The 15,259-nt window shown below is 44.9% G+C and overlaps 1 protein-coding gene across 3 annotated transcripts in view; it reads right to left on the bottom strand.

Moving 5' to 3' along the window:
• The window catches only part of ROR1 (receptor tyrosine kinase like orphan receptor 1), an 87,775-nt gene that overhangs the window by 54,314 nt on the left and 18,202 nt on the right, over positions 1-15,259 (bottom strand). The window contains exon 1 of one of the 3 annotated variants that reach the window (XM_017805346.1): positions 10,498-10,585. The exons of the other annotated variants lie outside the window; for them this stretch is intronic. The gene's annotated coding sequence lies outside the window, so the exon portion shown is untranslated. Of the gene's footprint in view, positions 1-10,497; positions 10,586-15,259 lie in introns of those variants that run through there. 3 annotated transcript variants of the gene reach the window in all.

The following is a 15,259-nucleotide window of genomic DNA, read 5'->3' as shown; positions in this document are numbered from 1 at the left end:
CACCAGCCTGAAATTTCTATAATTTATCTCAAATTCTGCTTATACCTTTAATGTGTGAAAGGATTGTCATGACATCATTATCTCAGCGTGTCAGGAGACATGTCTGCATGAGAATGTGCTTCAAAAGGAGGTGGGAATTGGGAATACTTCAATCAGTTGAATGTGGCAAAACTGCAGGAAGATGGGAAAAATTGAGAGCATTTCTGCTCTTTGAGTAAGGCAGGTGTCTTTCAAGGAGAATATATATATATTTATATATGTATACTGCAGCAGATAGTCCATGTTAAAAATATATTTCTGAAAAGAGACTTCCCCTTCCATGCTCAGGTGAAGCTGTTGTTTCAAATATTTCGAAGTTCAATATTCTGGGGCAATAAATCTACCCCAGAACAGCCTTTATAACGATCTCCCTGGTAAGCAGGATGAGATGCTGCATGATGGCATTTCTCCTTCAAAAGCTTAACACCAGAGTGCTGTGCTCCACCTGGTTACTCCATGGCTGAAAAAGCAAAGCTTGTGCTGCCAAAACCTTGCCTTGGCAGACCCAGGAGATAAGGGTTTATCAGATCACAGAATCCCAGAATCATTGAGGCTGGAAGAGACTCCCAGCCCATCGAGTCCAACCTGTGCCCAATCCCCACCATGTCACCCAGCCCAGAGCACTGAGTGCCACATTCAGTCATTCCTTGGACACCTCCAGGGATGGGGACTCCATCACCTCCCTGGGCAGCCCCTTCCAATGCTTGAACACCCGTTCCATGAGGAAATTCCTCCTGGTGTCCAACCTGAACCTCCCCTGGCACAGCTTGAGGCCATTTCCCCCTGTCCTGTCCCTTGTTCCCTGAGAGCAGAGCCTGACCGCCTCCGGCTCCACCCTCCTGTCAGGGAGCTGCAGAGAGAGACAAGGTCCCCCCTGAGCCTCCTTTTCTCCAAGCTGAGCCCCCCCTAGCTCCTCACAGGATGTACATCATTCCCTCAGAGTTCAAAACTGTCACTGTGGTGTCCAAAACACACTTTCTGCTGGAAAAGGACCCTCTGGAGCTCTCCAGGCTGCTCCATGCAGAGATGATGTTGTGGGATCCCAATAACCTTCAAATGGTTCATTTTGTTCACGTTCTTAGAATTTAAAACCCTCCAACACATCTACCTGTTATTTACCTGCAGTGTGTCATTACTGATAGCCCAGAAAGGTTAATAATCAGCATTGGATTGGGGAATTTGTCACACCAGTGAACAACTCAAGCTCTGTGGATTTCAAATTTACAAGACATTAATTTCCAGCTTCAAAAGGGAGATGTGCAGCAGGATGTGCAGCAGGATGATTTAATTTAGTGCAAGACTGGAAATTGTTAGGAACTTAATTTATATCTCAGCCTGTTCCATCTATCAGAGCACCTCATCACCACTATTGGCACTTTCATCAGCACCCACCTCTGCCTGGGAGTGTTTCTAAAAGCCTCAAGCTCCCGAGGGCTGGAGATGAATGGAAGGATTAGCCCATTTATGATGCATCATCAGAAAGAATCCCTGATTTCAGGGCAGAAAGCCAAGAGTGCTTCATGCACCTGACACCTCTGCCGTACCTTATCCTGCAGATCTGCTCTATTCCATGAGGATACACCAGCTTCTGGCTCAGAGGTGGGCACTCACTGGGGTTTCCTGTGCAGGATACCAGTAATCCCCACCCCAAAAGGCTACTGGGGGGATTAAAGCTAATTCTTGAACACATCGTTCTTCAGACTCATTCTGGAATATTAATATCATCAGAAAATTAAGTGATTGCTACCTGTGAGTGTCTGCAAACTCTTAAAATACCTTCAGATGTTTTGGCAGCAGCCTAGTGACTACACAAGTCAGTATTTTTAGTAACATGGTCTTTGGCTCAGGTTATATCAGTTAAAAGTTGTTTTCTCCCGCGGGATCGGAGCCATCTCTTGGAAGAGGAGCTTTTTAAGAGGCCTTTTTTATACGCTAATACTTTAATCCTAAATTTCTAATTACTGAACTACAATTCCTTTTGATTGTAGCTATTAATTACAGATTATCATTACTGTTATAGGGATTTAGAAGTCACTGTGGAATCTGGGTGCACTTTACGTGGCTCTAAATTGGGTCGTTAACAGTTCCACTTAAGAAGAGCAAAACACTGCACCCTGGAGCAACCCACGGCTTTAATGACAGGGAGGGAAGAAAAGAAATGGCCAGTTGGATGCATGCCAGCAGTTCAGAGCTCACAGTCGGGTCTTTGTGCTTCTGAACTGGAGAAATGTGGCTACAATGGCACTTCAAGGCACTTCAAGCAGACCTGGAGCTCGGGAGCAGAAAACCACTGCTCAGGTGGACCCAGTGCGATCCTGCACTGCACAAACTCACAGGACCTCGATGCTCTTCTAGGAAGAATTATTTGTACTCTGCTTAATCTGAAACATGAGGGATATGGAAGGAAGACACTGGAGGAACACACTGTTTTCTTGCCCATTATTCAGGTTTTGTTGGATACGGAAATCAGAGTCTGATTGACTTTTTGTAGTTATGACCCTGGAAGGAAGCACAGCACAGCTGCTTGTCATGCAAACCTACAAACGTTGGGAATTTGCATCATAAATGCAAATTTCCCATCTCTCCAAACCTACCTGAAATAATACTGGATTTGTTTCTATGCTCTAAGCTGTTCTCTTCTGGGCATGTCAGACTGGGAAAGTCAGGAGGGAAAGTGGAAGTGGGAAGCACCCAAAGGAAATTGCAACAGAAGGAAACAAAAAACTAACAGTGACAGCAAGAAATTCCTGGATGGGACTAGTCTGGGGCAAGCGGATGTGCCAAGAAACAGAGGAGTCACAAAAACCCATCATCATATCACGAGGGTATGAAGAAGGACAAGGACGTCCCAGGGCACTGTTAAGTGAGGACACTTCAGTGCCAGGAACAGTGAGGAAGGGTCCAGGGAGGAATGGAAGGAGGCAGCACTCCCTGTTAGGCACTTTTGGGGGGTAATCTGGGTTGTCTGAGATGGAGGTTTCCCTAAGAACCCCCATAAAAGGCCCTGAATCTGAAGAGTGTCAAGATCCCTCCAGCAAAGAGCAGAGTCTCTCCTTGTGACTCCAAGTAATCCACAGCCCACAGTGACTATGGAAGCTTGCTTTCCTGAAGGTATCGATGCCATGCTGAAGGATTTCTGGGCTCTGCCTCCCTACTGGCACAGGTTCCCATTTCTTTATCTCCCCAAGCAGCAGACAGAGCAGTGCCCACGAGTGCACAGTGGGGACAGACGTGTTTGCAGACGAAGGATGAAGTGCCTGGACAGGGCTTTGCATTGCACCTGCTGGCTTGTCCCTGGCTTCCATCAGTGCCACTGCACTAAATCCACCCACAAAAGCTTTAAAGAAGGCGAACCCAGCCAAGCACAGAGAGGGCAAACAAGAAATCATTTACATCCCCCATAAATCGCGGCACACCGTAACTCCTGCACCTCAGGGCCAGGAATGACTGAGAGGGACAAGGCTCCCAGCAATCTACAATTAAACCCTTATAACTTGGGCAGAAAATTACAGCAGAACTCTGCCATGTGCAAATCCATTACTACTTTTCGAGCTGGATAATTATTTTTGTTGCAGTGACGAAAAACGTCCCCATGTCAGCTCATGAATTAATGGAAGGGCCTGAAACAATTACTCCTTAAATACACAGAAGTCTCCCCAGTGTAAACACGCTCCTTTTTATGCCATATCCTCCTGCTACAAGGCAGACATTGCAACATGACTTATTGGCTGCCCATGATGGAACAGTAAATGTTGCCCCTTTGACGGCTCCAGCCTCATGCCTCGGATTTTACATGATGTTGATTAATGTACAAACTGCCAAATGCAGAAAGAGGCTGAAACACAAGGACACACTGTGAGACGTATGCTAATAGGGCACAATTTATATTAAAAGGGGGGAATGTAAATATTTAACTGATGCCAGAGCTGGATGCTTTGGCCAAGTCCGGACTGAGCTACATTGATTGTTTGAGAGGAACTTACACCCTGGTCTAAACCCACACAAGCCTGATCTCAGACAGGCTTAGAGCCCGTGCCTTTTAGAAGGTGGATTTAAAACTTAATTTCTTCTGCTAAAAGGCTGGTTTCTTCAATTTTACTTCAAGTCAACCAGCTGACACTTGTAAGAGCTGCCCCGTGTGCGGGTGGAGAGCTGGGCTTAGCCCAGGTCTCAGCGGGAGCACCGAGGGAAGCGCCGGGGGCAGGATCCTGACCCGGATCCCTCCATCTCCGGCACACGCAGGCACAGCATCCTCCAGGGACCAAACCCAAACCACGACCCTCCAGCTAATTTGGGTTTATTAGCAGCCCCGGGAGAGGTCTCTGGAGGTGAAGACTGAAGTCCCCTTTCATGGCTCGGGGTTGGGTTTCAGACACAGCGGTGACACGACACAGGCTGTCCCTGTCCTGCCCTCGTGGCACTCCGCAGCAGGGCTGTCCACACGGCAGCCAACAAAAGCAATTATACAGGTAATTAGGCTGCACAAAAGGTTTACATCAGTGTTTCAGAGGTTTATTTTAATCCCTTCATTGCTGGAACGAGTTAATGTACTGATTTAGTTACAACTTATTTACTAGAAGAAAGTTTCCGGAATCCAAGGTTTATCAAGATCTCCAGGATTCTGATACTCTCTAACATTAAGAAAAACTAAATCCAAAATTAACTTTTCACTGCTATACTTGGGAGTATCTTAAAATTGCTTCACCGGTGACTTAAGCAGAGTTTTGCAATAGATTCCTCATGATTTCGAAGGATGTTCCAGGGACTGCCAACCACCCTGCATCCCTCAGCACCACGAGCTTCATGCTGGCAGCTTAATAAGAGCCCCCAAATCCAAAGGTTTGATGAAATCAACCTCCTGAATCCTTAAATTATGCAGCAATCCTCATGCACTTCCCAAAGCACAGTCAGGGCTGAAGAAAGGCCGGTGCTAAAGAGCCACTTCTAAACAACATAATTAAGCCTTCACGAGCCTTCACCTTAATTGCCCCCAGCAGCACAAATGTCTGTGGTCTCCATGACCCCGGAATGGCTTTGCCACAAAGCAAAGCCCACAGTCTGTAAAAGTTAACAGCCTGTACAATAGAACATCAACAGGAGCAGGGCAGGCTTGCCTTGTTGGGCTTTAACTGCTTTTGCAGCCTCATGGAAGGATAAACCACTGATGATTTTTTTATTAGCTCAACAAACAAGAGGCTCAGCATTTGGTGTAACGCTACTGCAGAGCCACGGGGATTATGTTTCAAAGCCGTGGCAACTGCCTGCTCTAAGGAACTATTTTCAGCCTGGAAATGGATCCAGGTTCCCCCTGAAAGGGAAGGCAATCCAAATAAACACGCTGAGCACGGCACATCCACATGAAGTTCCAGTGGCCCCACTGTTCCCCCAGTAGCTGCAAATCCCAGCTGTGCCAAGGCTTTGCGTGGCTGCTCCTAATTCCTTGTTCTCCAGGCCAAAGGACTGCAGCAATATCAGGCTCAGCAGGTGATAAGAGCGACTCTGTGCCAAAGAAAGCCCGAGCACAGGGATTCTGCTGAGTTCAAATGCTCCCATCCTCATTACAGGGAAAAATTTGCCTGGGGGTTCATTACCACCAGGCAGCTCTGAGAGCATCCAGACACACTTGAAATATTTTGTACAGACTATTTACAAGTCAAGGAAAACACAGTTTCCCCTTGAAAGCTTCTAAGCAAACATGACACCAGGAAATTGGGATGGGGGAATGTCCCGGAGAATTCTCCTTCATTTCACACCGAGAATTCTCCTTCATTTCACACCGAGTATTTACAGGCTGCTCCTCCAATTTTTCTCCACTCATCTGTAATGAGTTCCCAAACCACTCCTTGTGGTCAAGCCAAATTTTTGTGCTGTTTAGCTTTTCAAATTTCCTCAAGTTCATTCCCAGGTCCCTTCCTCACGCTGCCAGGAGCTACGCCCTCTGTTCTGCCCCACTGACCATCGTGTCCTAGACTCCGTTTTACCAAAAAAACCCAAAATCTTCATGATACCAAAGGAGATTGTGAATGAAAGATGGAGACAGACCATGTTCAACTGCAGTTCTTATCTCTTGAGGAGTGGCTGCAGTTTTGGGAGGAGGGTTCCTGCCTAAGAGATAGAGAACACTGATACACAAAAACTAAATACTCCATCAGAGACAGGAGAAAAATGTTGGAAATAGTGATTTTTTTTATTCTGGCAATTTCCTTATCATTTTCATGATTCTGGTCACATATCACAACCTAACACCTGCTTAGTTTAAATTAAAATACCGAAGTAACCAACTTACCCTGTGGCATTAAAAGACTAAAAACTTTCCACTATTTAAAACATGGATGTTTGAGGAATATTTGAACCTAATCCAGATTTTACTGAGATACTCAGAAAATCCAGCAACAATTAATGATTTTGGATGCTATTTCAGGTTTGGTCATGTCTTTAATCCTCCTGAAACACAGTACTGCCAAGTTGTGTATTTTCTTACCCAAATTCCCAAACTGATTGACTCTGACAGGGGGTTTGTGTGCTGCTGTTATCCCTGTGTTTATGTAAGGCCAGGGATGGCAGATTAGAGCATTATAATAATCTTTGAAAAATTCAGCTATTAAAGACTCAGAAGGGGTGTAACAGAAGTAAGTAGGTTTAGATTAGAGATTAGAAAGAAATTCCCCCCTGTGAGGGTGGGGAGGCCCTGGCACAGGTTGCCCAGAGAAGTTGTGGCTGCCCCATCCCTGGAAGTGTTCCAGGCCAGGTTGGATGGGGCTTGGAGCAACCTGGTCTAGTGGAAGGTGTCCCTGCCCGTGGCAAAGAGTGGGACTGGATGAGTTTTAAGGTCCCTTCCTACCCAACCCGTGATTTTATTATTTTTTTGTGGGTTACCTGATTTGATAATGACATTTTATTTCTTGAGCTCAGCCCAGCTCCCAGCAGCCAAACACAGAGAGCACAACCAGCAGACACAGGAAACCTCCTGGCAAGTCCAAGAGCAAAAGGACTGAGTTTCTCTCTCTCCCAGCAAGAGATCTCTCAGTGCCAATACTCCTCTGGAACACAAACAACTCAGTCTGGAGGGACTGGGAAATTCAGGTCAGTCCTAAGCTTGTGAATGGGGCAAATCTCACTATTCTCACAGGAATCCAAATTGATAATCAGAGAATCTCAGACTGGTTTGGGCTGGGAGGGACTTAAAGCCCGCCCAGTTCCACTCCCTGCCATGGGCAGGGATGGACACCTTCCACTATCCCAGGTTGCTCCAAGCCCTATCCAACCTGACCTTGGACAGGGATGAGGAGTCTGCAATCTATCATAAGTACTCTCAATTTATGACAAATGACCTGCAATAGGTGGCATATTCACAAAAAGATGTGAATAAAGCAGGACTGGATTCCACAGAGAGGTATATCCTGGTTATAATCCTTATCAAATTCCTCCTGCCACATCAGGGCCATGAGATGGTACAAAGGAACATCCTCTCAGAGCAAACTGAGACACACCATAAGTACCAATTGTGCAAAAGTGCCTTTTTTCACCACATTTCTCAGCAAATCGGGTCTTTTTTGCAATGCCTGGGCTTGGAATGTGGAAGGTGGGAATTCCCAGAAGATGTGGTTCCCTCCAAACCACGGAGCAAATCGTGCCCTGTGATTTTGGTTTCCTGGCATTACTGCCTTAGAGCTCCGGATGCATTTGATACGTACACAAACATATTCACAGAGACACTATGTGCACACAGGCACAGAGGTCGGGTTGGGAAACAAAATCCTGCTCACCCAGGGTCACATCCCAAACATCTCGCCTGTGGGCAATTCTCAGTGTTCCCTGAGAAGCATTTCTTGTGGCCAGAAGCTCTGACTAACAAACTGCATTTCAATTTCAATTGCATGCCTGATGCAGACAAACAGATATTTTTACTAATCACATCTTTGTTGCTGCTCCTTCAAACTCAAATTAGTTAAAACCAAGGAGTTATTGCACCAAACTTCTACCTGAGCCCTTCAAAGACACGGTTAGCCTGGAGTTTTAGTCACCTGCACTGTCATATCCAAAGCAATAAATACAATTGTTATTTATTGTTAGTGATGAGCAGAACCTCTGTTTTATCCCTTCCAGGCAGGAATTAATTATTAAACATATTTCTGCATCTGTGGGCAGTTTTATACTCATTCAAAGCTGGGCACAGGGATAGAATTGGGCACTAATTTGTCTTGCTGTGGGGTGTGTGAATCCAAGAGATTATTCTGGAAATAAGTGACGTTAGGTGACAGAGCTCCTCTCTGGGCAAGGACCAGCTAAACCTGGGATAAACCAGGTAAAAACCCACAATAAAACAAGTATCCTGTGATACCTGGACATTACACTTCCCAGTCTGACCTTACAAGAAAGAAACCAAATACATCTGAACATTTGATCTCAGAACCTGGTCTCTGCTCTAAGTGGATAAACACTGGAATCTGGGAGATCTCAGCATGTAGGTATGGAAAGCAGCGCAGGTGGGTTTACATTTCAAACAAATAAATACAAAAATACTGCAGAACGCTTGGAAGGCAGCAGAAAACAGTGGGGTAGAATTTTGTACTTCATGTGCTGGGTTGAGAAGAAAGTCCCAGCAGTACCAAGTGTCAGTGGTGATGGGAAAGAGCTAGGCTGGAGGGAGGGAGGAGATTCCCTACCCTGAGTACTTAAACACAGAGCAAAACCCACAAACAGTAAGAGAAAATAGCAATATCCCCAGGAATGTATTTGATTTGAGTAGGAATTTCTCCTTAGCAATTAACTCTTAACAACAAATTAATATTTGCATGTCCCCTTGAAAGGACTGTCTGGTGACACCGGGATCAAACAGACATCGAGGAATGTGCTGAAATTTTAACTCTTTCAATCATCACTCGATGATGCTACTCCTTTATTCTCTGAACTGTGAATTAAACAGAGCAAACCCCAGAGAAAGCAGTGTGGTTTTTCAAGAGGCACTTGGTTTTGTTGGTGCTTCATTGAAGTCCCCCATGAAGCTGCTGCTGAATTAGGAAATGCTGAGCACTCCTGAGAGCTGCACAAGTGGAGCACAAGTGCCTTACAAAGCTATTAGCTCCCAACTGCTCTACAACTTACAAGCAATGAAAATAAAGAGAGCAAAGTAAAAGCAAAGAAAGGGGCAGAAATGTTTGAAAGCCCTTCTAAACCATCACACGCTGACAGCCTGCAGCCCCTTTCATCTGCACACAACCCACTGCAGCCACTTCATCAGGCTCCAGGTTTTAATTAAATGGAATGTTTATTTACACAATGCAGGAGAGGGGCAAAGCCCGGCTCTGCAGCCACCAGTCACCTTCCTGAGGTCTGTGGACCTAAGGAGTTGGGAGTTTGGCAGACTGCAGACATAAAATCAAGCCAGGACTTACTGAATTGAGGGGCAGGCACTGATCTCTGCTCTGTGGGGACCAGGGACAGGACCCCAGGGAATGGCCTGAAGTTGTGTCAGGGCAGGTTTAGGTTGGATCTTAGAAAAAGGTTCTTCCCCCAGAGGGTGGCTGGGCACTGAACAGGCTCCCCAGGGCAGTGGTCACAGCACCAAGGCTGCCAGAGCTCAGGGAGTGTTTGGATGATCCTGTGAGGCACCTGGTGTGACTCTTGGGGATGGGCCTGTGCAGGGCTGAGGGTTGGACTGGATGATCCTTGTGGGACCTTCCAGCTCAGCATATCCTGGGATTCTGTGATTCTGTGAACTGGAGCAGTGACCTGCTCTGGTGCGCTGTGGGCTCACGGCCCTGGGTCTCCAACTCTTGGTTTGGAGCTTTCCTGCCCATGAAGAACCTCCTGACATGAAGAAGCTCTGCCTGACCCAAAAGACACAACCCAATTTCACACATCAGCAGAACCAGCAGCAGACACTGCCCCAGGGCACGAGCCAGAATGGCCAGTCCTGCTCCAGAGGGTCGGATGAAACGGAATGAAATCCAAGCCCACGGTGTTTGCCGGTGGCACCTCGACAAACTGCAGGACCCTGTGGAGATTCTGAGCTCTCAGAAGCAGCTCAGCCACGCTGAAGGTTTTCCTCAATGCAAACACTGGGGAGAAGAATTCCAGAACTGTGAGATTTGCTTTGGCACAGGGCAAGGACACTGTGGCACCGGAGGTGTGTACTCAGCAACTCTAGAATCCCAGGATTTCTCCCTGTTGCATGCTTGGAGATCTAGTAAGAGCTCTCTGGCAGCTTAGAAAGCAGACAAATGGGGAAAATGAAGAGCTTTGTTTGCACTGGGCTGTCAGTTAACACTGAGCAGCAGAGCTCAAGTTCCCTTTCCAAGGTGCTCTGCTCCATCCCAGCTATTATGTGAAAAATGACACAAGGTGCTGCTATTTCAGCACTAACTCAGCTCCCCAAGACCTTTATACACGAACATCTGTATTCCTCACAAGATGAACGTGGAAGGACAGGAATGAAGGAAATCTCAGACAACTCACCCAGACTTCCAGTTCCAGTGCACACACTCTTAGAGCTCCCACCACGTCAGCAGCCCAAAAACATTCATCCACTTACAGACTGTGCTTTCATGACTTCAGATTCGGGGAACCACGTTTCAAAGTGCTGTTCTTCCCAAACACTGATGGCTGAACCTGGCTTTAAGGATATCCATAGTTACACCCAGGCTAAGGAAGGCACAGGGTTTGTCCAAAAGGGATTGGGATTAGTGCTTTAATTCCCCACTGAATGACTCCTTCACTCAACTCTGACAGGAGAAATACATGGCATTACTGCAGAAAGAGAAGTGGAAATCTGGCATTCTTTGCTGTCCAGAATATAGAAAAGAAGGATGGGTTTAAGGAAGGAATTTCAAACCCAGGGAGCTGTTTAAGAGCAATTTGAAAGCTATTTCCTTATGCTCATCTTCATCCTAAACTAATAAGGTCCTTAAGGAAAACCAGACCGTGAACCAAGGGGTTTATATCTCTTCTCCATGTACTGGAGCAGAGTCAGCTGGTGGGACAGAGAGGGGAGATCTGTAGTAAGAATCCATTAAGTCACATGTTCCTGAAAAACCCCTGACAGACAATTTTTTGTTGAAGGAGGTCAGGGAAAAAAAAAAAAATAGAAAGCTAATCCTTGAAAAATAATCTTCCAAATAAACAGAGCAGCCTCTGGAGAAAGGATGAACACACTGGAGGGAAACGCCAGAGAATGATCCTTTCTTTAACAATAAGTGACCTTCCACCTTGATCCTCCCTTTACAAATCATTGACAGCAAATACCACCAGAAATAAAAGATTAAATGAAAATGGTACCCAGGAAATGAGACTCATCATACAATCGGTTCCTACCACAAGCTTTAGGAACAAGTATTTTAAATGCAGTTGGCATTTCCAGCTTGCTTTCCTATTGCATATTTCTACACGTTCAGAAACACAGTGACTGATACAAAGAACAAGCATAAAAATGGTAGTTGCATGTAAATCACACCAAGTGAGGGGAAAAAACCCCATAATTGCATGTAAATCATTCAAAGAGAGGGGGAAAAACCCGGCAGAAGCAGGTCCAAAAGGTTGAGTGATAATTGCAAATCTAAACAAGAGTTAGTTGAGGATGAGAAGAAAAAAACCCCAACCTGCAAACCAGATTATTCAAGTTTTGTGCCAAATGCCTCACTTTCAAACTTAATCAGCACTGACTGCTCAAAGCCCTGTGTTGCCAATGCCAAGCCAGCCCCAGAGATATCTGGCACCCTCATTTCCCAGCAAAGATGATTTATAACTCTGCTTGGTAACACTGCACCCTTGGAGCAGGGGGGATTTGGAACCCCTTCCTAATGAGCTTATTTGGGGGATGAAATTCTCCTAATGCTGGCTGGCAAAAGTTGAAACCGAAAATCCTTCAAGGTATTCAATTTTTCAAAGATTTATTGGGAACATAATAGCAAATATGGTCAGAATCAGGAGCCAAAGCCTTTTTTTCCAGCCTAGAGAGGGTAAGTAGTGTGTTGTTCCTTACATCTGGAACAGTAGTAATCTATTCCTTAAGCCTGAGCAATCAAATTACTCTAATTTTCTGTTGTCTTGGCTTGAATAAATATTTTCAAGACAAGTTATGTTAAAAATATGCACAGGCTGACTGTGCAGTTAAATGTGCTTAACATCTGTGCTGCAGTTTAGAGGGGCAAGATGGAAAGGTATCCCAATGGAAAGGGACTGCTAAAAAATCACCCTACTTCCATTTGAATTAATAAAAGACTAAAGAATAACTATTGTAAAAAATAACATAAAAAGAAGGGGGAAATTTAAATTAAAATTGGGGGAGACTAAAGAATAACTATTGTAAAAAATAACATAAAAAGAAGGGGGAAATTTAAATTAAAAATATAGAAATATATATCTAGAAATAGAATATATAGAACTATATATAGAGGGAATATATATGGAAATTAGGGGGAAATTAGGGAAAAATTAGAATAAAAGGGAGGCTGGAATTCCTGTGGAATAAATCTCCAAGGGGTGATGGACTGTAAGAAACTTTCCATCATTTCATGGGATCCAGAGCTGCCCTGGCTAAGCTGAGTAGGCAACTGGGGGGAAAAAAATCAAGTGAGAAAAATTTTAGGGGTTTTCTGTCTCTGGAATCCCCTCCCAGCACTTGCAAGGCTCACTCACCACGTGTGGAAGTGATTTCAGTTGTAGCTTGTAAGGAAAAAATGGGAAAATGGGACTTTCTCATTTCGCGACCAAGTACTGAAAACTTCTGAAATGCTGAGTGAAAAAAACAGGGGGAATTATTATAATTCTTACTAAATTATAATTAATCCTGGCCAGAATTACAAGGCAAATGCTCCGACTTCCACATTAAAATGGGAAAGCACATCCTGCCTGCGGAGCGACCCGAGCGCCTCCGGGCACAGTGGAAAGGGGGAAAACTGGCTCAAATTTCGGCTCCAAGTCCCATGTGCTTCTCATTTTCCCCCTCTGCATCAGTGACAAGCATTTCTTAAACTGCACCAGCACTTCCAGTTTGCAACAGGTCACCTAAAAAAGAAGTTATTTTCCATTTACAAGGCCCCACTTATATTCCACCCAACGGAAGGAACCAAATGAAGGCACTTAACTCTTTTCCACTAAAGCAGTTTTTCCTTCCCATTACTTTCCCCTCCAATATGAGGACAGGGGGAGCAGATCTGGGATGAAGATCTTTTTCATGAAATAGTCTTGTGCCATTTACCATTTGAAGAAATAAAGACTTGGCATGGTTTTCCCTTAATGGCAATGTCTGGAGGAGTGGGAAGCTCGGGGTTTAAATGAAGATGTGCACATCTGTAGGTATTTATTCCTGCTGGTCAGGTTTAAAAAAATAAAGACTTACTGCTCTTTCTCAATCTTAAAATCTTCAAATTGATTTAAAATGATGACATTTTGAAAGCTAATGCTCTCTTTTGCTCTCCAAGTCAGATGTTTGCACTTTCATCATAATTTCAAGCTCCTTCCTACAAACACAAACCACTTTCTGGACCATTTCAGCAAAATATCAGGAAACCCAAAATAACCCTGATCCTTCTCATCCCCCTCTTTGCCTCTGTACAGATCCATGTTGTGGTGCCTCAAAGCTGAGCTGGGGCAGAGGGAGGGGAGGGGATGAGGAAACCCAAGAGCTGCACAGCTTTGGATGTGCTTTGAAGGGAGAATTATGTCTGTTGAGATAGAGCCTAATTGATGTTGAAAATGCATGTGCACTAATAAATTAATATCACAGCAAACTGGAATTACAGGATTTATGGGGATGCAATTTGGTAAACAGAGCTGAAGTACAGACGATCTGGGAGGATAAGAAATACAGAAGCTTGGTTTGCTTCCAACTGAGGAGATTAATGTCAATATTTAAGAAGGGCTCAATTCGCTCACATAGGAAAGGGGAAAAAAATCAGCCATCTGAACCAAAATATTGGATTAGCCCAGTGTTGGAGGATTATCCAAATGCAGGAAAATGTCACCCCACTGCTCTTTATGTGTTTGAGTCCATCAGATCCATGGAACGGCCCCTTCCAGCAGCGCTCTTTGGGAAAAGTCTGTGAGACTGGAAGTGCTGGAGTTGCTTGTTCTTATTTTTCAGGATGTGGAGAGTCCCCACTCCTGCACTCCCAGAGTTCATAACCCCTCGTGAGGGCCATGATAACCATTAAAAGTACTTCATGTCACAGAGAAATGTCACCTTCCTACAGCATCACTGAGAGGACGATCACAGAATCCCAGAACGGTTTGGGTTGGGAGGGACCTTAAAGCTTATCCAGTTCCACCCCCTGCCATGGGCACTGTCCCAGGCTGCTCCACCCTGGCCTTGAACACTTCCAGGGATGGAAGATCTTCTAGAGGCGAGGAATAGCAGCCCTACCCCAATCTTACGCACTCCCTGAAGCACAGATGAAGCAGAAGGTCTTTCACCCTGAAGGTGAGAAGACCTGTCCTTTCCCTCCTTCAGCTGGAAGATACCTATCCCAAAAAACCTTCCCAGAGCCTTTTATCAGTCACCAAAGTCCCTTTTGATGCTCTTTCTCCCAAAAAACAGATTCTCTTGGGCCACTCAGATCAATAAAACACATTTTACTGTGGAAAGAGCAACTCAGAATAGTTGAAGTGTATCCATCCTTGTAGCTCCTTAGAAACACTCTGAGGGGTCAAAGGTTGAAGGCCAGTCCTTTGAAGAATCCCATACTGCTGAACTTTTAAAGGAATCTTAACAGGAATGTTAATTACATGGAGTGGGGCATGACACACTCTTAATGTGCTGTGTACCCAGGCAAACTTCAACAAAAAAGCCTCAAATCCATTTTTCCTGAATGTATTGCAGGGCCCAGTTAGTGCTTAAGCACATCAGTAACTTTAATAAGGTTGAAGTTTGAGCTTAAATGCTCTACTGTAAGAGGGTTCAGATCACAAAGGGACTAGAACCAGAAAATCCCAGCCCAAAATGCCAAGGATACCAGGTGATCCCGAGTCCCCAAGCTCTCAGGGAAGAATTGCTGTGAACTGCTGTCCTTATTTATCTGTTTTATGAGCATCTCACAGCGTATTTGTTATGAAAATACCATGGGAATTGAAAATATTAATATACAGCCCTTCCTATTTGATAAAAACATACTACTCATCCATCAAAATAATGGTGGAATAATAGTGGAAGGTGTCCCTGGCCATGGCAGGGGGTTGGAATGAATGATCTTTAAGGTTCTCTCCAACCCAAACCACTCCAGGA

This window comes from Lepidothrix coronata, unplaced genomic scaffold, assembly GCF_001604755.1.
Source record: "Lepidothrix coronata isolate B3197 unplaced genomic scaffold, Lepidothrix_coronata-1.0 Scaffold12, whole genome shotgun sequence".
In the NCBI taxonomy this organism is placed as follows: Eukaryota; Metazoa; Chordata; class Aves; order Passeriformes; family Pipridae; genus Lepidothrix; species Lepidothrix coronata.
Note: the sequence above shows the minus strand (reverse complement) of the source record. Positions and strands in the feature narration are given on the sequence as shown.